Below are 20,746 nucleotides of genomic sequence, written 5' to 3'. Positions count from 1 at the left end.
TTTGGTACAAAACAGAGACCACAGCTGCTCTCTCCCTTGGTTTAGTTAAAATACCAAATTACTCATTCTCACACAGAAAGAGAGAGGGAGGGGGGAAGAAACCATTTCTCACTGCAGAGTTTTTCCATGTGACACATTTTCTAATTTTATTTCAGGTTTAACTGTCTAGAGAAGATGGCTCCATTTCAGGGTCTCCCTACTCCCCTTTTGGAATATGAGCTCCTAGTTTAAGAAATAGAATGGTTTTGTTTGTTTGATATTTGCAAGTGTGAGCTGATATCAAATTTAGCTGGTTGTCTTTATTTTCTTTGCTGGAGGAAGTTCTCAAAAATGCATAGCACTAACCTAGGTTAGTATTTTGTAGGTAGGATTCCTTGGTTCTGGGCTTGGCCCATGGGAACTTGACCAAGTCACTTCCATTCTTGGACTCAGATACTTAATCTGCAAAGGCTGGCTCTCCATGGAGACTGTGGTAGGATTGGGAGAAGTGATGGGTGGGCCCCATTTCTAAGAATAGTTTTGTTTGAGATGCCATTGGAATCGTATGCACCTAAGTTTGCATCTGCCATCGGCTTTTGTAACCTCGCCACTGTTGCTCTGGTGCATGGAGTGAGACATGTTTAGCACCTGGGAAGAGTACTATAGTTTTGCTTCAAAGAAATTGATTCTGCCCCTGCAATATCTATAGCATCCAGTCTGTCCCTTCCATCCCTTCGCCTCATTTGTGTCATGTTCTCTATAATAACGATTGTTGTAGCAGCCCCTTTGCCAATAGGGCCTCCCATCTCTCTGTCTCTAGCACATCTCGCTGCAGAGTGGCTTGTCAAAACACACACAGGTCCCATCCTGTCATGTCCCCTTGTAAAACCCTTCCATGCTTTCCATTGCAGTGCAGGAAATTCCACTCTCCTTGGGCTGGGGCTCAGGCCTCTTCCCCGCTCATATCCCTCGCAATGCCCTGGCTCCAGCCACTCTGACTCTTTGCTAGTCTCTGAATTTAATAAGTATGTTCCCTTCTCCCAGCCCTTGCTGGTGCTGTCCCACAGTCTGGAATACTCTCTTCGCCTGATTGAAATCATCTTTCGCCTTTGCTTCTTTATAGACCTGCTGCTTGAAGTGTGGTCCCTGCACCAGCAGCATAGGCATCACCCAGGAGCTGGTTAGAGATGTAGGGTCCCAGGTCCTGCCCCAGAATCTGCGCCTCACCCAGGCCCCCAGTAGTGCATGTGCACTTGAAAGTAGGAGAAATAGGTCTTTTGGCATGTGGTGAAGTGCTGGATCAGCGGGGTCAGCCAGAGCTGGTTCAGTTCTAGGCTTTGCACTTATTAGCTGGTGATCTTGAATGATTTACTAATACTCTTCTAGACTCGGTTTCCGCATCTGTAGAGTGGAGATAATAATAGTATCTATCTCAGAATTCTTGTGATGAGTTCATGAAATCCTGTCCCCAAAGCTCTTAGCACAGTGCCCAGCACACAGTGAACCATCAATAAAGGTTAATGGCCTTTATTGGTAATGAGGTTCCACCTCAATGCTCATGGATGTGGTCCCTAAACCGACCTGTGGCTTCTCTCAACATTGCTTGTACCTGGGTTGTTCCATCAGAGGTCAGAATTCATTTGCAAGTCCATCTCACTGAGAGTGGAGAGAGCAGCACAATGCCATTTGTTTTTGGATTTTAGAATCATTGACCTTCCAGGCAATGACCTTCCCCAGACCTGCTGCATTAGAATCTGTACCTTACCCAGGTCCTAGGTGCTGTGTGCACATGGAAGTGGGAGACACGGGCACTTGTGGCATGTGATTAATTTAAGTGCTGGGGCCGTGGGGTCAGACAGAGCTGGAGGGAGATAAGCAGCCATAGCCTGATGTAGGAAAAGTGAAATATAGCTAAGCAAAGACCTTGCAAGGGTGGGAGGGTGGGACAGGATTAATTCCGAAGTTTCTGGCTCGAAGACATGGCCATCCTGCCTGTCATAGCCTAATAGGTTTTTCATTTGTTCACTCACTTTCACTTAAATATCTATGGACTGCCTACTCTGTATGAGGCAATGCGGTAAGAGCTGGGCACAATATGATGAACAAGATAGGCATAGTTTCCACCCTCGTGGGCCCTATGGTCTAATGGGTACATAAACACTAAGTAAAGGATTGTACAAAAACTCTAAAGGCTTATAAATGGTAAAAAGTGTTGTGAAGGAGTACATGGAGTGATGAAAGCACATACCTGGCCACTCTAGTCTGCACTGAGGTGTCGGGAAAGTTTTCCTGAGGAGCGACATTTAAGATGAGATGTGAGGTGTGAATAGATTTAGCTAGGAAAGGAGGTGGGGCTGGCGGGGTGGAAGAGGAGTGGAATGCTCCAGATTGAGGGAACAGAAGGATTGAAGCAACACCCTGTGTGTGGCCTGAGCATGGCGATGGAGGGGAGGCTGCGGGGGGAGTCTCCAGGATGGAAACGGAACCTCCGTCCAGTATCTGTTTTCATGAGCCTGGCCATGGGCCACCATCTTGGCTTCCATGGTGGTCCCTTGGGTCTTCTGCAGTGCTGGTAACCCAGGGTCCATGGACTGAGGGCTTCTGGGGTCCTACTTCCTGTCCTGTTCCTATTTTCTACTTACCTGAGAGTGAATTGCTTTTGGTTGGGGGCACAAGGACACTAGCTCTATTTTGCTATTAACAAGATGGAGATTGCTCTCCAAAGCTCTTATACTAGACCTGTTAACTCCACGGGGGGAAAAAAATCACCTCTCTGTCATTTCTGGATCCCCAGCACCTAACACAGTGACTGCCATACAGCAACGCTCAGTAGATGCTGGTCGAACAAATGGATGTACATGCGTTCACGGCTACGAGAAACTTTCCTCTCTCAACTTGCATTTACCTTTTCAGGAATAAGCTTGTGGGGCTGCATTAGCATGGGAAGGTTGGGTGGAATGTGGAAAATGCTGCTCTTGCATATGCATGTGGGAAACTGGCTAGACCCACTCAAGTTCAAGGTTTCTAAGAATTGCCCTTTGGAGGCAGCCTCCTACCCAGTGTGGTCTGTGCTGCATAGTGGCTCCTTGTGGAAGAAGATACAATTCACCATTCATGTACCTTGGACAGCTGAGACTCCTAGGGCTCCTTTCTGACAAGGCCCAGAGGCCTCCCAAACACCTCGCTTCCATCAAAACCTACGGGGAACCTTGAGGACCCAGAAAATGTCAGACTTGCAGGATCATCTATTCTAGCTTTCCTAAATTATAGATGGGAAGGTAGAGGCTCAGAGAGAACAGGGACATGTTGAGAGTCACAGAGCTAAAATAAAGAAGAATTAGGTCTAAAACTGGGTCCTTTCATGTCCATGTGGGTGGCATCACACTACCCTGAAATTCCCAAGTGCCGCTTTACTGTGGATATGTTGTCAGCCTGTCCCACCCTCATGGGTATGGGAGAAAAGACAGGGGAAGGAATTCACATATCCTAAGGGTCTCTTAATGTGTGTGGTTAGAGCTGAGCTTTTAAAACATCCGATGGACTTCAAATCCCAGTTCTCCCATTTATTGGCTGTGTGACTTGGGAAGTTTGCCCTAAAAGAGCATTGGTTTCTTCATCTGGATAGGGGTAGTAGAGATCCCTACCTCCAGGGCTGTGTGAGGCATTTGGCAGGTAATGCTGGAGGAGGCTCAGAGCAAAGCAGAGACAGCAGGCATTCGGGACTGAGAGCTCTCCCCTGGACCATGAACCCCACCTCAGCATCACTGGGAGTGTTTAAAGCATGGTGAGGCCTTGGCCTCATTCCCAGAGATGCCGATTGGGCTGGGAGCCAGGCGTTAGTATTCTAAGGTCCCCAGGTGATTCTTCATCCCAGCCAGGGATGAGGAGCTCAGTATTAGACCATACATGCCATGAAAGCCGGGGACATGTCTGTCCTAGCCTCCTGTAAATCTCCAACACTATCAATACCAGACACGTGGTGGTTGGTGTTCGATAATATTTGTGAATTAATGTATGAATGGTTGAACAAGATGTGCCCAGCATCTAACATCACCCTGCATTACCACCCTGAGAACTAGATGTTGTCATGCCTTTGTCCAGATAAGAAAACTGAGGCTCAGAGAAATTAAAGAACTGGCCCAAGGTCACCGGCTAGTAAGTGGTAGAGCAAGGACTTGCACACAGGTCTCTCTGGTGCCAAATTCCATATCCTTTCCTCTGCACCTGCTGGGTGAGGCTCATCCTCTTCCCCTACCTCCTAAGGTCACCCTCAGTTTTGGGTCTCCAGTTAGGGTGTCCCCTGGGTACTCATCCTGGAAGGTCCAGTTCTTCCTCCGTGGCTCTAGAGGTGTACAGGCTCTTCCTCTAGCAAACATTTGGAGACAGTCAAGCTGTACTTTCATCTAGATTAAACAAGAGTCAGCCTGTTTCAAAATATGACTTCAGGGTCACCATCTGTTCTGGCTGCTCCCTGAAACTGCAATTCCATTTCAGAGCCAAACTGGGCTCCAGCATCCCGCAGAGAGCAGGTCTCTGCACCATCGAGCAGGAAAATTGGTAAAAAGAAGCAGTGTGTTTGGTAACAGCTGTAGGACAAATTTTTTATGCCATTTATTACCCTTACTCAATAGCATCCAAGTCATTATATGTGTGGGATGCAGGCCCCCACTAGAGACTCAAATGCATTCATTCCCATAGTGGGCACCTACTGTCTACCAAGCACTGCGTGAGGCACTTTCCCACACCCCGCCTCCTTTAGCGTAACTGGCGAGAGTGGCCTGGATGGTAGATAGCTGTGGGAACATAACATGCTGTAGGTTCTTGGGTGAGCTAAATAGTCAGACTGGGCCTCAGTTTTCTCAGTTTAGAGGCACTGGGCTGGGTACTTCCTGAGGTCCTTCCCAGCTTTGAAAATCACTCCAACTCTCCAGGCCTCCATCAGCCTTGGTCAGTATAGGCTGAATTTCACGGTGCCTGCTGAAGCTGTGAGCTCATTCTGCCTGGCTGCTTCTCTGCCCTGACCAAAGTCACACGAGCTCATCTGTTGGGACGCTCCAGGCCGTTCCCAGGACAGCTTGATTCTGCCCAGGGTGTAACATGCCAAGTGCTGAGAGGCTGCAGGAAAGTATGTCTCCTGCTGTTGCCAAACTACTGCCTTTGCTCCACATTCCAGATCGCCCAATTCCACCCTCTCCCTGGCAAGCGGAAGGAAGGGGGCCCGACTGCCAGGGGCAGCAGCTCGAGGTGACGTGGCGATGCCTCCTAAAATGGTCAGCTGCGGCCTTCCTCAGAACCGTGCCAAGGCACCCTGTTGTCTGTTGGGTAAATTTTAGTCTCCTTGGCTTGACATTCAAGGCTCTTCACAATCTGACTCCAATCTCGTGTGTGAAAAAGTGATTAAGAGTAGAAAGAGCTGGGAGGGACCTCAGATGACTCACATGTGCGTCCCGACCATCTCAGTTACCAGCTCTGTGGCCCCGATCTCCATCAGCCTTAGTCCACTCATCTGTAAAATGGGATAGCAATAGTCCCCACCTTATCAAGTGGTCCTTAAATGAGATTAAATGAGCTAATGTATGTTGGTTTAACATTTCTAAATTTGTATTTATCTGGATTCATACTTCTTTCTGCACTAAATCTGGAGGTTATCTAAAGATCCCATTGCTCCATCCCCTAAAGATATTCACATACTCCTGGTTTTCCCACCTTCTCTCCTCCAGTCCTGTGGGTTTGCTCGTGCTCTGCTGGCTCCACCATTTTCATCTGCCAGAGTCTTCCAGGCCCATCTCAAGTTTCTCATCCTTCAGTTCCAGCCACTTGTATCAAGGGCTCTATGTGTTAGTATCCTGTCCCCTCTATTAGGCCGAGAGCTACTCAGAGACCAGAATGTGAGTCCTCTTGATCTCCCAGTGTCCAGCCCAGGGCCAAGTTCAGACAGGGTTGGCCATTGGATACTGGTTGTGGGCAAACCCACCTGGGACCAGGATAGAGTGAAAGATGGGAGGTCCCCCCCTGCTTCCCCTTCAGAGACCCATTCTCCCCTTGTGGCTGTATTCTCTCGGGGCTGGAATAATGTCAGTTATACTGAATTGAAGCACGTGGTTAGCAACTCTTTAAGAGATTTTATTGACCATGTGGCCGTCAACCATGCCAAAGCATTCAAGAAACAACTGAGACATGCCTCACTTTAGAGAGAGACTTAAAAATTGCCAAAATTACTCTTTCAAGCTCCTCCCGCCATGATGCCCCTCCCATCCCAATGCCTTACATACTTGGGCCTGGGGGTGCAGTTGAGGGTGGGGTGGGGGATGTATCCAGGAGCAGGAATCTTAACAGTTCTGTACCTGGAGCCTCAAGGACTGGCCTGTCCCATCCCATCTCTTCTTGCCCAGTGGCCCCAGTTCATGCTCTAACGCCCTATGAGCAGCCTCCCTGAGTCCTCCAGCCAAACCTTAAGAACGCTAATAGTATGTAACAAAGAGGGGGAAGCATATGTTGTTTGCATTCCCCACCCAGACCTGTTTCACAGTGGTGGAAGGTGGAAGCAGCTAGAATTTAACCTGAAATCTAAGAGGCCAGTGTGTTTATAGGCAGCACTCTGAACTCGGTCGGTGTGTGAGAGCCAAGGGCAGGCATTTTGCAGAAGGCTAGTCATTCAAAGGCCTTCTGCTTAAGGGTCAGAAAAAAGGATGGAGGAAGGTCTCAGCTCAGAAAAGTTCCCATCAAGCCTCCGTGTGGTTATGAATACAGGTTTCCTCCGCTATCTGAAAGTAGAGCATTCCTACTAAACCTTTTGTAAGCTGAAATGGTGTAAAGTGAAGAAGCAGTTACCTTAGGACATATCTTGCTGGAGGATGCACCAGGTGAATCAAGATAAAGCACAGATGCTCACATACACGGTCAGAGCTGTGGCGGCTGGATGCTGAGATGCTGAATGTCATTCGGGGAAGGAGCTTGGCGGTGCCACTCTCACCACTTGGGGTGCACGCTGTTCCTATAACACTCGCTGCAAAACAAACGCTGAATGCTGTTTTCACATTCTGCCTTTTTTTTTTTTTTTGTAAAATCGAAATCCTCTTTGGATTTCTTTCAGTTAGCAAAAACGGGTACTAATGCAGGTCTTTTGCAAAAGTGAAGTGACATAAAGCAAACTTTTGAAAAGCAGTGGATACCTCTGTTATATTTTACCTTTACAGTGGGGAATCAAATGAGAGCGAGGCTATTAAGTGCATACTGAGCTAAATGGTGCTTGTGAGATTACTATGACAACAGCTAGCATTCATTCGAATTCTTTGTGACCGATAACAATAAATACTAAATGCTAAGACAAGCATATAGTCACTCTTGTCCAGAATCCATTCAGCTCATTTATTCGTTCACATGTGCATCATTCATTCGTTCATCCATCAATGCTCAAATGTTGCTCACTCTAGGCAAAGCCCTGTGCTAGAGGGGAGGGGGCGAAGTTGGGAGATGTAGAGATGAAACAGAAGATGCTGCCTGCCCACTCTGAAGGGCTCACGGGCCCTTGAGAGACACAGGCAAGCAAACAGATAAAAACAGAGTAGGAAGGAATTGGAACTTCCTGGGAAACTCACCCAGAGAAGGTTTCTCGGTAACATGGTGACTCATTTGTAGGCATCTAGAAGGAGTCATCCTGAGGCTCAGCTTCCCAGTGCGGCTGGAGTGGACTTCTCTTAAGCCCAGTGCAGGGCAGGAGAGCTAGGGAGACAAGGAAAGGCGCTGTCACTGTCCTCCTGGAAGGTGTGGGCTCCTCCTGGTTGGGATAGGCTTTCCCTGAGGACCAACTCCCTTGAGACCACAAGCTTCCTTCTGGCTGCAGAATCCTCCTTTGACCAGCATAGGCCCTGGGCTGGAGCTTCCAAACTTCTCTGCATTCTCCAGCCTGGGGCTACTTGGCTATCTCACTCCAGGGCCCTCCTGTTGTCATTCAGTGGAATCTAGTCACTAGGGAACTCAGCGTGGCTGGGGTGTCATTCTCATTTGCTGTTACGTGATCAGAGGGAAGCCTTTTCTTGACTGGGGCCTTGCCAGGTCTGTCCCCTGTCGGAGGCATCTGGAGTCCTGCCCAGCCCTGTGTCTGGGTCTTGGCCCTGTCACTCTCCGCCTGCTCATGTCACCTGCTCCATGATTCCCCACAGCCGGCCCTTCATTCCAGTCTTAGGCTCTCACTTTAGCCTCAACAGCATGGTGTAGGGCAGAGGGCCTCAAACTGGAGTGTGCATCGTCACCTGGAAGGCTAGTTAAAGCACAGGATGCTAGGCCTTGCTGCACAGTAGGTTTGGAGGAGAGCCTGTGAATGTGTATCTCTGATAACTTCCCAGGTAGTGCTGATGTTGCTGGCCCAGGAATCATACTTTGAGGACCATTGGTGTCCTGGTTAAGCAGATGGATTATGGAGGTTGAACCCAGGCCCTCTGGGTCCAAATCTTGTCTCTGCCACTTACTAGCTGTGTGACCTAATCTCTCTGCAGTTCAATCTCCTCATCTATAAAATAGAGACAATAATAATACCTTCTTCACTGGGTAATTGTATTAAATGACCCAATACAGGTCATACTTGGCATACAGTAAGCATTCAGTGAATATATTAGAGTTTTGGCTGCTGTAACAAATTGCCACAAACTGGCAGCTTAAAACAACAGAAACTTATTCTTGTAAAATTCTGGAGTTCAGAAATCCAAAGTCAAGGTGTTGGCAGGCTCTAGGGGAGTCTTTCTTTGCCTCTTCCAGCTGCTGGGGCTGTCAGCATGCCTTGACTCCTGACCACATCACTCCGGTCTCTGCCTCTGTGGTCACAGTGTCTCCTCCTCATCTGTCAAATCTCCCCTGTGTGTCTCCTTTAAGGATACTTGTCATTAGATTTAAGATCCACCTGGCTAATCCAGGATGATCTCTTCATCACAAGGTCCTTAATTTAATTATACCCGCAAAAGACCCTTCTTCCAAATAGAGTCACATGAATAGGTATCAGGTATTAGGACACAGACGTATCTGTTGGGGGGGCCATCATTTAACCCACTGTAGTCAACACAGACCATTGTTATTATTGCTTAGTTGTTGTTTCTTCTCGCAGCTGCAGTTAGGCCTGTCCCTGGCTTCCTGCCTTGGGGTAGGGGAGGTGGAGTGAGGCGCTAAACCAAGCTCCAGATTCCAGCCTCTCCCAGTCAGCCCCATTTACTCTGGCCATTCTCAGGCCAAGTCAGGAAATTCTGCTTGAGGTTACACTGGCCACATTCTAGAATTTCAGCATGTTCGAATTTCACTAATCTGAGAAAAACAGCTCCCAGACACCTGTTTGGAGCCTTAGGTTTATGTTAATTGTTTCTTACACCTGAGCGGGCTACGCTTGACAAACCATTTTCACGTTCAAAACCACATTTGACCCTCACTGTGTGAATTAGGTTGTATCACCCGTTTTGCAGGTAAGAAAACTGAGACTGAGAGGGACAATTGTCCAAAGCTACCTTTTATGGCAATCACAGACAGTAGTTCAAGGGAGAGGAAAGAAGGCTTCTGTCTCTGATAGTAATCACAATAGCCGCAATCACTGCTTTGTTAAATGTATGCTCTTGCTAGGCCCTCTGCTGGGTATTTTGTATCTACTATCTCAGGTCATTCTCAAAACTCTTCTGAAGTAGGTGGCATTATTTCTATGTTACAGTTGTAGAAACTGAGGTTCAGAGAGGTAAAGTGTCTTGTCCAAAGTTGCACAGTTTTTAAACACCAAGCTGGGATTTGAAACCAGATCTGGCTGAGTCTTTCTCCCCAGCACCATGCTGCTTGGAAATCCTTTTTCCAGCTCTGTAAATTTGTCAGGTCAGCCAAGATGAGAGCAGTGGCTGCCCAGTGGCCGTCCAGACCAGAGCCTCCAGCCCTACCAGACCTTCTCAGAAGATGAAGCCCATGAGGGGACTATCTCTCGCTGGCAGCAGAGCCGTGCTCCTGATAGCTGTAGGGAGGTGCTGAATGTTGACTCTAAGTGCGATGGGGAGGGGCAGTCCGGGCAGTGGGAACAGAGAGGCAGACAGGCTCAAGGTCGCCAAAGGCTTGGGATAATCAGGGTGTGCTTCATGGAGTAGATCAACTGTGGGTTGAAGTGACGTTCCTGGAGAGGAACAGAGGGAGACTCAACTCTTGACATCGGAGAAACGAGGGTTTAAATCACCAGTTCTGGGACTCAATAGCTGTGTGCTGTTGAGCAAGTTATTTAACTTCTCTGTGCCTCTGTTCCCTCATCTGTGGATGGGGAACAGTAAGAGTGGGGTTGTTGCGGAGAACTTGGGGTGGTGATTTAGTATTACCTGGACCTGGGGAGCGGTGCAGACTTGCCTTGCCCAGGCCACACCTGGACCCGCTGAATCAGCATCTCTCAGGGTGGGCCAGGGTGTTCATAATTTTATTTTATTTGTTTTTTATTTTTTTAGGCGAGGCAACCCTTGGTTGACCTCACAGATTGCAAGGAACTTGTCAGCTTACAATCCCTTATTTTTTTATTTTTTACGCCTACAGCACCTGGTCTTCCTAGGTGGTCTCCCATCCAAGTACTAACCAGGCCCGACCCTGCTTAGCTTCCGAGATCAGATGGGATCGGGCTTGTTCAGGGTGGCATGGCCGTAGACGCGTTCGTAGTTTTAAAAATCCCCTCAGTGATTCTGTGCCGTCGGGGTTGAGAACCACTACTGGATCGGGCTTGTTCAGGGTGGCACGGCCGTAGACACGTTCGTAGTTTTAAAAATCCCCTCAGGATTCTGTGCCGTCGGGGTTGAGAACCACTACGCTGCAGATGAAGGACATTGGTGCCCAGGACATAGTAAGAGCTCAAAACCCAGGGACTATCGTTATGTGTTCCCTCGTACATTCATAAAACTAACATTCACTGGGCACCTGTCCGTGCCGAGCTCTGTGCCAAGCACCAGGTATCACCTGGACAGGTCAGCAGCTCATATTTATCCATCAGCCATTTCTAGCATTGCTTCCAAGAAAATGAGTCAGTTGGGTTCAACGCTTCGTGAAGACATGACCCAAATCTGAAATTCTGAGGTTTTACTGACAAGAAGGAAAATACAGAGAATGTACTCACATCAAAGGGACTAAAACCGTGTGTAGAAAGCGCAATCAAAGTTCTCTAGCTCTTTAAAGAGATTGCTAGAGAAGAAAGCTGCAGACTCTGTGGGCCCCTGGGCAAATATCCTCCCCTCTAATACCCCGACTTCAGCATCGATTACATGGAAACGTGTCAGTGGGTACGTTTTTGTTGGTTTGTTTTTAACCACAGAACCCTTTCTTCACATGAGCCTGTAATCAGAACCTAATATACTAAACAAATTCAGTCTGAGTGGCTTCGGTGTGAGAGTGTGTATGAGGGTAGGTGGGTGGGAGAGTGTGCGAAAGCTTCCATGAATGAATGAGTGAGTGTGAGTGTACGAATAGGTGCGTGAGTGTGTGAAGGTGTCAGTGTGCGTGAATGTAGGATGAGTGTAAGTGAATTCGTGTGTCTGTGTGTGTATATGTGTGAGTGTGTGAATGTGGGTGTGACTGTATCAGTGTGTGTGTGAGTGTGTTCATGGGTGCGTTGTGAATAGGCGAGAGTATGTGTATGAATGTGTTCTTAAAAGTGTGAATCTGTGGATGTGTGTGCGTGAGTGTACGTGTGACTGCACACGTGTGCGTGTTAGGGGGCCAGGGGCAGGCCTTCTCCTTAGCCTCCCCTCCTGCCAGTGGCCCCCTCTCTGCTCCTCCCTCACTCTCCCCTGCTCCCCCGCCCTGGCCCTGTAGTCTGAAACCCTCTGGTCCAGCTGTCTACAGTGACCCTGCCTGCCCTGCCAGCCATTGGTTCTGTGTCCCCTTTCAGTGCTGAGCCTGGCAGTTTTCAGGAGGCACGGGCTGTGGGGTGCCCTCTTCCAGCAGGTCTCTTCATGTTCCCATCCAGTGCCTCTCAAATGCCCCGGACAGGCTCCTTCTCCTCCAGGCCTGTTTTCTGAGTCTTTCCCTTGAAGAGTCTGGCCGTGTCCTCCAGAGCTGCCTGCCGGGGTGATGACTCATTCCAGCTGATGTCATCTTCAGGATTCAAGACCCTTATCACACTCAAAGAGTCCTTGTTCCCCAGATGGAAAAGGGAGGTCTGAGAGTGGTTGACTACAAAGCTCTTCCCAGATGCCCATGGCCGCCCGCGCCCGCCCATACCTGCGGGCCTTCCCATGCCTCCTGTTGCGCGCAGTCCCCGGGGTGACTCTGTACCCAGGTTCCCAAAACGGGTTTGGGGAAGGAGGCAAAGGAGGGGTTTGAAGGCCCTCACTGCAGCAAGACAGCAAGACCCACTGAGATCCTCCTGTGGCTTGTATATATGGGTCTCGCACAAGAGCCGATTTCTGCCTAGTCCAAGAGGTTAATGTGTGTATGTGTAGGGGGTGGTGGTGAGCAGGCCTGGGTCTCAGAGTGAGTGACTCATATCACAGTTTTCCAGGCTAATCTCCCCAGTTCTTAGTTGCCGGGCCTCCTTATCCGATGATACTATTAGTTCTTTAAAGGCTACGAGCTGGAAGGTGGCTGTGAGGAGAACTGACGGGAGTGTGAGAGTGCCCGGCCCAGAGTCAGCCCCAGTCACATTAGCTCGGACTTACCCTGGGTCCTGAGTGCTCGCGACGTGCCAGGCCCTAGGCGAAGCGCAGCCCTCTATGTGTTGTCCGTTCTCACGGTGACGCTATAAACCAGGCTCTATGGCTATCCCAGATTAGTCTAGCGCTCAGGGAAGTGAAACAACTTGCCTAAGGTCACACACCAGTTAGTGGCAGACCTAGGACTCAAGCTCAGTTCTGTCTGACACCAAAGCCTAGGAGGTTAACTCTTACCTATGGCTGCCAAGCGGGAGAGCGCATCAGACTCACCCAGGCCAGACCCTCGAAGACTCTTGTCATTGGGAGGAGCAGACTTCTGTCTTTTTAAAAATCTCCCTGGGTGACTGTGGTGTGTGGCCAGGTCTGGAACCTGTGCACTATGCTATACCACCTATTCTGATTTGAATCCTGACTCTAATAGCTTATTATCCTCATGGCCTTGGAGCAATAATTAACTTCTCCAAGCCTCAGTTTTCTAACCTGTAAAATGGGGATAATAATATTATCTGCCTCATAGAGAATCAGGAGTAAAGATGAAATGACTGGTGGAAAGCTCTTTGAACAGTGTGTGTCATGCAGCAAGCTCACAGTAGATCTTAGCCACCGATGCTATTATTTCCTGTCATTCATTCGTGGGTCACCCTTGCCAGCCTCTGTGCTGGCACTGGGGACTAAGATGAGTCCACAGGGTCCATGCCCAGGAGCTCATGTCCAATCATATCAGAGAAGGAAGGGAACTGACCACCAGAATGCAGAAATGAGTGTGCTTGGGTGGAGGGATGGACAGGCACTATGGGGACGCAGAGGTGTGCAACATTTTCCCTCCCAGGTCACGAGGGGAGCCCAGGAGGCCGTGGTCTGTAACAGGCAGAGCCCAGCTTTGAGTCTTAGCATGGAGTCTTCAGTGCTGGCTCCTGCACTGGGGCCTCAAGTGAGTTATTTCCCCTCTCTGGGTCTTGATTCTCTCCCCTGCCAAATGATAGGGTAATCCCAGCCTTGCCTTCATCCTGGTGGAGGGAACAGGTGAAAAGATGCTTTGAAAACCAGAGAGAGTACCGCATGGTCGCCTTCCTGCCGGGGCTCTCAGCTGGGCACAGCTCCTTCCAGCTGCTGGGCTGGGCAGCCAAGCTGCAGGGCTCACACCTTGCCAGTCTCTGCCCACCTCTGGCTCCCTTCGAAACCATCCTTTTCTCAGTTAAGCCAGAGGTTTCAGAGAGCAAGAGAGTGAGAGAGGGAGAGAAAGAGGGAGGGGAGCTCACACAGTAAGTTCATTGAGCAGGAAAATTCCTATGCTATATATGAAAACCGGAAAAGGGAAGGAGGCGGTCTAAGTTTACATGTAGAAAAATGCTCTTCTGTAGTTCAGAAAAATGAGGTCTTTCATTGTTGGAAAGTCCAGGTCTCCCTTCTAAGTTGATCCAGGATTTTTTTCCCTGGCAGGGAAACAGTTCTTTTTCTAAGAAATGCCTTGGTGGTAGGTTTTTCTAAGAACCTCTTCCATCTTCACTGGGTACAGACAGATCTCGTGCAGCACGAATTCTGTCGTGTTCACTTTCCTCAGGAGGGGAGTCAGGTAGAGCCCGGAGCTTCTGGGGACTCCAGCCTGGGTGGGGCCATGTTTCCTCCCAGGCAGAGCTGAGACATTTTCCTGGGCACAGCGCTCCCCTTCTCTGGCCAGGCTGTGCTGTCCAAAGACGCGGAAGTCTGTGGGGAGGGTTGGCTTTGTCCTGGGCCCTGCTGGAGTCATTTCTTCCATGCCTGAAGGCTGTGGGCTGAAGGATCTGACAGTTAACTGTGGTTAGAGAAACTGGAAAACAGACGGGAGATGAGGATGATGCGGAATTGGAGGCTCTCGACCTGGCAAGGGCCTTTGGAAACCGTCTAGTCCAAGCCCCTCGTTTCGCAGATGAGGAACCTCAGACTTAGAGAGGACAAGGCACCGCTCAAGATCATACACTGAGCTGGTGACAGAGTCGGCCTCCCAGGCTGGCCTTTTCCACCACCGCATGCAATATCTGAGAGGCCATGATGTAGAAATTGAAGCCAACTTGTGTACGGTCCCAGAGGGCAAAGCCAGGTGGGTGGGAGCCGGGGGAGATGTTCCTGAGTTCACCAAGAGAAAGTGCTCCAAACACAGACTCGTCCAGCAGTGGTCAGGGTTGCTGTCAGGGGAGTGAACTCATAACAGTGGAAACGTGTAAGCAGAAACCAGATGGCTTTTTGTTGGGTATATGGCGGAGGAAACTCCTTCTCCAGATGGTGAGCTGCACTCTTTGTGCACAGATCTGTGGCTTGCTGAACTCCCAGCTTCTTGTCTTTCCAGGGAGGTGAGAGGAAGGGAAGACACAGGCTAGGAGGTCTGATTTGGGTACACCCAGAGTCTCAGGGGCCACCTCCCTGTAGGGGCATCCAAAGGGAAGCGAAAGAACACTCCTGAGAAGATGAGAGAATGTCCCCCTCCCAGGCAGAATGGCCTGAGAAGGAGCAAGGGGCAGGGACGCCTGCATTGTCCGAGCCTCCCTAGCTCATGCTGTGGGCAGCTAAGGTATTGGGGACCTCCTCTCTCTCAGGGGCTGAGTGCAGGGAAATTCAGACCAGATAGGCCCTGCTGAGGTCCCCAGGGAAGTCACCCTCACTCTACCTGTATGCCCATGGCCTGCTGCTGGCTGCAACCCCTGGCTATAGTGACATGAGGTCTTCCAGATCTCCCGGGCCCTGACCCCGGCCGGTTTGAAGGAGTCAAGATGTTCCTATTAAAGCTGACTCAAGTGTTCTGTGGGTCTTCACAGCCATGGGTGGAAATGAGAGATGTGGGGAGGGCACCTTCTGTTTGCCCAGGCAGCTGGTGTAGGAAAAGGACAGAGGATGGGACGTAGGCATTTGGGTTGTAGTACTGGCCGGGCCACAGCTCCCTGGGTGACATCAGAGCTGCTCTCTTGGATCTCTTTCAGACCTCTCACTCTGATTCTGTTGGTGGAATCCCGTTCTCCCAGTTTCCTCCAGTGCAAGGGTCCCTCACAGCTGTAACGTGGGAAGCCTTCCTTGGGTTTCGTGGAGGCGCAGTTGTCTGTGTGGCCACCAGGAGCCGCTGTCGCGCACGATCCTGGGGTGTCCTCAGCCTCCCACTTTCTGTCTCTTTCTGGCTTGTCTGCAGCCCAGGTTGACTCAGAGCTTTTTAGGGGCCTAAAATTCTAAGAAGCACAAGTAGTGGGCTCGCGTCCCAGATGTCATCTGTGAGATGGAGCTTTGCAAAGCCAGATAGAGTTCTTGATTGAGGCAAGTTTTCAAAGCCCAGGCTAGCCGCGGGCACTCCTCAGGACCCCACAGATGAAAGGGATTGAACCAGCCCATTACGCAGAAGTTAAAACTGAGGCCTCACTGGGGAGGGGAGGCGCCAGATGTCCTGGAGTCTGTGGCTGAGAGGAAGAAAAGAGGGAAAGGTTCCCGTCTCCTCTGGCCAGGTCATCTCTGTGAAAGGAAAACCTGAACCCTGCCCTGTTTGTTTTTTATTGCTAGGATTCTGCCCCAGTTTCTAAAGCCTGGAAACTGGCTTTGGACTCCTGGGAGGAAAGCTGCACCCTGTGGTGACTGCTCAGATTTTCCTCTGCCGGTTCCATCCATAAAGCAGTCTGATTCTTCTCCCTGAGCCCTCTGGAGGCTCCACCCCAGAGATTTGCTCTGGAGCCCGAAACAAAGACCTGAGGGCAGTGAGGCCCATGACATCTGTCTGTCCCTTTTCCTGAGGCCGCATTGCTGAGTGCCTGCTCTGTGCCAAACCCTGATGTGGGTGCTTGGAGGAGAGGGTGATGCCTGTGGCTCTGTGTGTAATGGGGGCAGCTCCAGTGTCTTGGGGTACAGCTTAGTGAGCCTAAGAAGATTCAGCCTTGAGAAGATGGGGAAGGGTGTTACCAATGGAAGGAACAGCATGAGCAAAGACAGAGACAGGGGAGGCAAAGATGAAGCAAAGGGTGTCTCGAGTTTTGACTTTATCCTAAAGGTACTAGGGAGCCACTGAATGGCCTTGAATGGATGACTACTAACTGAGACATATGGATCGTGAGTTTCCTCAGAATCTGCATTCTAGGATCAACTCCATATCCCAGCACCACACGAGACACGATACGGAGGCTTTATAAATGTTATCAAATTCATGAATTGAAAAAGTGAGTGGAAGAGCCCCCATTGTAAATGAAGCTATCCCTTTGCATTTATGAAATGAAAGATTGAGACTGAAGTCAGAGTCAGACCCAGGAGGTATTTTGAAGGCAGTGAAGATACATAGAATATGTAAGAGTGGATATGACTCTGAGAGTCCATCTTGTCTAACTTCCTGAGGCACAGATGGGGAAACTGAGGTCAGGGACGGAGAGCAGCTTGCCCAAGAGCAGCGGCAGACCTGGGACGCCACTCAAGAACCCTGTCTCCCTGCCTGGGCCATCTTGTTGCTTTATGGCTGTGTGCATACCTGGGGCGGGGGGCGGAGCGGGCTCCTGGGCCCATGGACTCAGCATCGTGGAGGAGGCAGGGAGCCTGGATCTCCAGGTGATGGATGAGCATGTAGTGAGGTCCTTGTTGGATGTGAGACCTTGAGCATGACCTCACTAACCTTAGTCTCTGCACCTGGCACTTCCTGTGTGCTAAGCATTTTAGGAACATTATTTTACTCAAGTTACAGTGTCCTATGAGTGAGGTATTATTATATGTGGAGAAGTATGGCACCCTCGCATGAAGGGCCCCAAGGTTCCTGAGGCCAGAGAGTTCAGTAATCAGCCCCCTATCAGCATGCCCCTTCAGGCTGACCTTTCAGGGTCGTGGGATGTTTTCCCACCAGCTGTGATCTCCACTCCCCACTTCCCCCGCAGCACGGAGCCATCCCAGGACAAGCCTATGGACCAAATTGCTGGGCCTGTTTGTCTTGGCTCTTTGGCTTCTCTCCCCTCCCTGGTGACTGCCTGAGCAGGTGGCCCTCCTGCCAAAGGCCAAGGGGAAATGAGCCAACAGGCCCAGGCGCAGCCCTGAACATGGGTCACTCCAGGCCAGGGGTCGCTCCCTGCCACATCACACCACACCATGGGACAATGTGTGTGGAGGGAGGTGGGGGCTGCTGAGAGCAGGGCTGGGCTGACTTGGGCTTCCTCTAGATTTGTGGCTTAGCTCCCTCTGTGGCCAACCCAGTGGAAACAAGACCGTTTAACTGGTGCCTGCACACTTGTCCTCTCTTGCATGTCTGAGCCCTGGGCGGCAGGGATTGTGGGAAGGGGCATCAGCTCTGGAGACCTGTGAGTCCAAGATACCCCAAAGCGGAATTGTATCTACCCTCTGTCCATCCTTGCTTCACTGCTCCATCTGCTGCTTCCTGGTTGTATCTCCTGGTCATGGTACTCTCCATCTCCCTGTCTGTTAAATGGGAGGTTAGGAAGATTTGTGATTTTTTTTTTTTAAACAGAATCCATCTGGGACTAAGAATTCCCAGAATCGCCCCTGGAAGCCTGGGCTGTACTATTTATGCAGGCATCTGGGCGGGAACCTTTTAGCCTCTGCCCTCGGGTCCCCTGAACCTCCACCTGTCCCTGGAGCCCCCAGGACACCACTTGGAAACAAACCGCTGGATGAGAGGCTCTGGCTCATTTACTCCCCGAGGAAACACACGTTCTTGCAAAGCTGAAGCATTCCATCAGAAAGGGGCTGCCCCTCAGGCTCTTTGTAGGAGGGAGAGGAACTGGAGGAAAAGCTTTTCACTGGATTAGACAAAGGATGAAGAAAGCAGGGCTCTCAGCAGGGTGCTCGTGGTTTTGTTTTGTTTTTATCTTTAAACTGCGGAGAGGAGAAAAGAAATCTCAATGGGGTGTTTGCTTTTATTTCTATTTCTTTTCACTCTTTTTTTCTCCCTCTTTTTTCTATACAAAGTTGGGCTATATCTGGGAGAGGAAAAGCAAGAAGAAAAGGTTTTGTTAATGTGTAAAGGGGGGCGGAAGGAATGAATGTCTTCAAAATATGTCAGTGTCTTTATTTTTCACATCACAGACTTGGTGTAAAATTCAAAAAGTAGAAAAGAGTGAGTATTCTGTGAAAAGAAAGATTCCTGTCGTCCTCAGCCACCGGCTCCCATCCCTGCAGACAATCTCTGCTCCCAGTTTCTCGTGTATCCTTCTAGAGATATTCCAACCTGTATTTTAAAATATATTGTATATATTTATATATTTAATATGTATGAATATATGTATTTCCAACTGATAGCGATTCTATTTGGCACCTTGATTTTTGGCGGGAGGGGAGTCTGTTTGTTTTTACCTAATACAGCTTGTGGATCGTTTTATATTAATACCTAAGGAATCACACCTTTTTAAAGGCTGCATTGCAATTTATTGTATGGATGAATTGAAAATGTATTATTTAACGATTCCCAAAGGTGGACGATTTGATACATTTTAAACAATACCGCAATGAATATTCTTGAACATGCTTTACATTTCACATATGTAACTTTATCTGTTAAAAAAATTTATTGATGTGTAATTACTGGATGGAAGAGTACATGAGCACTTGTAATTTGGATAAATATTGTCAAAGCGGCTTCCACAGATGTTACACTAATTTATGCTCCCTGCAGTAATGCATGAGATGACCTGTTTCCTTAAACGCATGCCAACATAGCATATTATCCAATATTCTGATCTTTACCAAGCTGATAAGGAAAATGATGTCTCTTTGTGGTCTTGTATTTCATTCTGAGTGAGGTTGACTGTGTTTTCCTGTGTTTAAGAGCATTTTTATTTCTTTTACTGTGGAAAGAATTTCTTGTTTTCTTTGCCCATTTTTCTCTTGGTTTGTTGCCCTCCTGCTTATTCATTTGCTTCATGTATCTGGGTAATTAGTTTGCGGTCTATAATATATGTAACAAATATTTTTGTCCAGTTTTGGGATTTTATTTGACACTATGGAGATTTTTGTTTTGCTATGCAGAACTTTAAAAATTTCTGTGTAGTTAAATTTAACCGGATTCAACAATCATTTTATTTACGCCTTCACGGTTTGTCGTGCTTAAAATTAATTTCTGTTTTAATGCATGTTGCAGACTGTTGAGAAAAAGCACTAGACTGGGAATCAGATCCAAATTCATAGCCAGCAACCCCTTCCATCTTTTCACCTTAGCTTCGCCTTCTGTGAAATGAGAGGGTTGGATTTCATTTAATCATTCACCAGCACTGGGCTGGGTGCTGGGAACACAAAGATGAATGGTGTGGTCTTTGTCCTCATGGGGCAACGAGAAGAGAGACACATCACCCAAGAGTGAAATGCAGTGTACTGGGGGCTAGGAAGGAAGACCCCATGTGTATTGAGGGGACATCTAATATAGCCTCAGGAAGGGGGAGGAAGAGGATACGGGTGTAGGAGGTGAAATGAGGGATTGCAGGGGAGATGAGGCCAGGGTGAGTCTTGGTGAAAAGGTGTTATTCTGGCAAAATAACTGGTGGGTGGGGTGGATGGCAGAGGGGTGAGCATTCAAGATAGGGGAGGGAGGACCTGTGACAGCATGAGACACTAGGAGGACTGTGTCGGGGCATGTTGGGGAGTAGGGAATAAGAAATAAACATTATCTCTATAGTTGAAAAGTCCCATGGACCTCTCCTAAATCACATCTCTCTGCCTTCCCTAAATGTTGGCAAGAAGGTGCTGCTGGTGGGCATGTCTAATGGCACAGTTGCATCTTAAATGTTCTCATCACAAAGAAGAAATGATAATTATGTGATGTGATGGAAGTGTTAGCTAAAGCTAAGGTGGAAATCATATTGCAATATATAAATGTCTCGAATCAACACAATGCACACCTTAAACATACACAATTTTATATGTCAGTGATGTCTCCATAATAAATGGCACAGTTTCTTCAGAGAACACTTTAGCAACATTTAGTGAAGTTGCGGGTATACATCCCCATATCATCCAATAATTCTACCCCCAGCTGGTAGAATTACCTACACAGATAAGCATGAGGAGATGTGTATCAGATAGTCCATAGCAGTAGTGTTAGTAATGGTGATGGAAACCGCATTTTCCATCAACAGCAAAGTGAATCAATCCATTATGGCTTGTTTATACCATAGAGTACTGGCATGGAAACATAAGAC

The 20,746-nt window shown here is 48.8% G+C and overlaps 1 protein-coding gene and 1 non-coding gene across 2 annotated transcripts in view; one reads left to right on the top strand and one right to left on the bottom strand.

Annotated features, from left to right (window-relative positions):
* The window catches only part of COL15A1 (collagen type XV alpha 1 chain), a 97,072-nt gene that overhangs the window by 10,603 nt on the left and 65,723 nt on the right, over positions 1-20,746 (top strand). The gene's annotated exons all lie outside the window — the stretch shown is intronic.
* On the bottom strand, positions 10,504-10,622 carry LOC112479456. Its single transcript, XR_003046205.1, has one exon. It is a non-coding gene; the product is annotated as a 5S ribosomal RNA (ribosomal RNA).

This window comes from Pteropus alecto, unplaced genomic scaffold, assembly GCF_000325575.1.
Source record: "Pteropus alecto unplaced genomic scaffold, ASM32557v1 scaffold114, whole genome shotgun sequence".
In the NCBI taxonomy this organism is placed as follows: Eukaryota; Metazoa; Chordata; class Mammalia; order Chiroptera; family Pteropodidae; genus Pteropus; species Pteropus alecto.
This window is presented reverse-complemented; position numbering and strand designations above follow the sequence as displayed.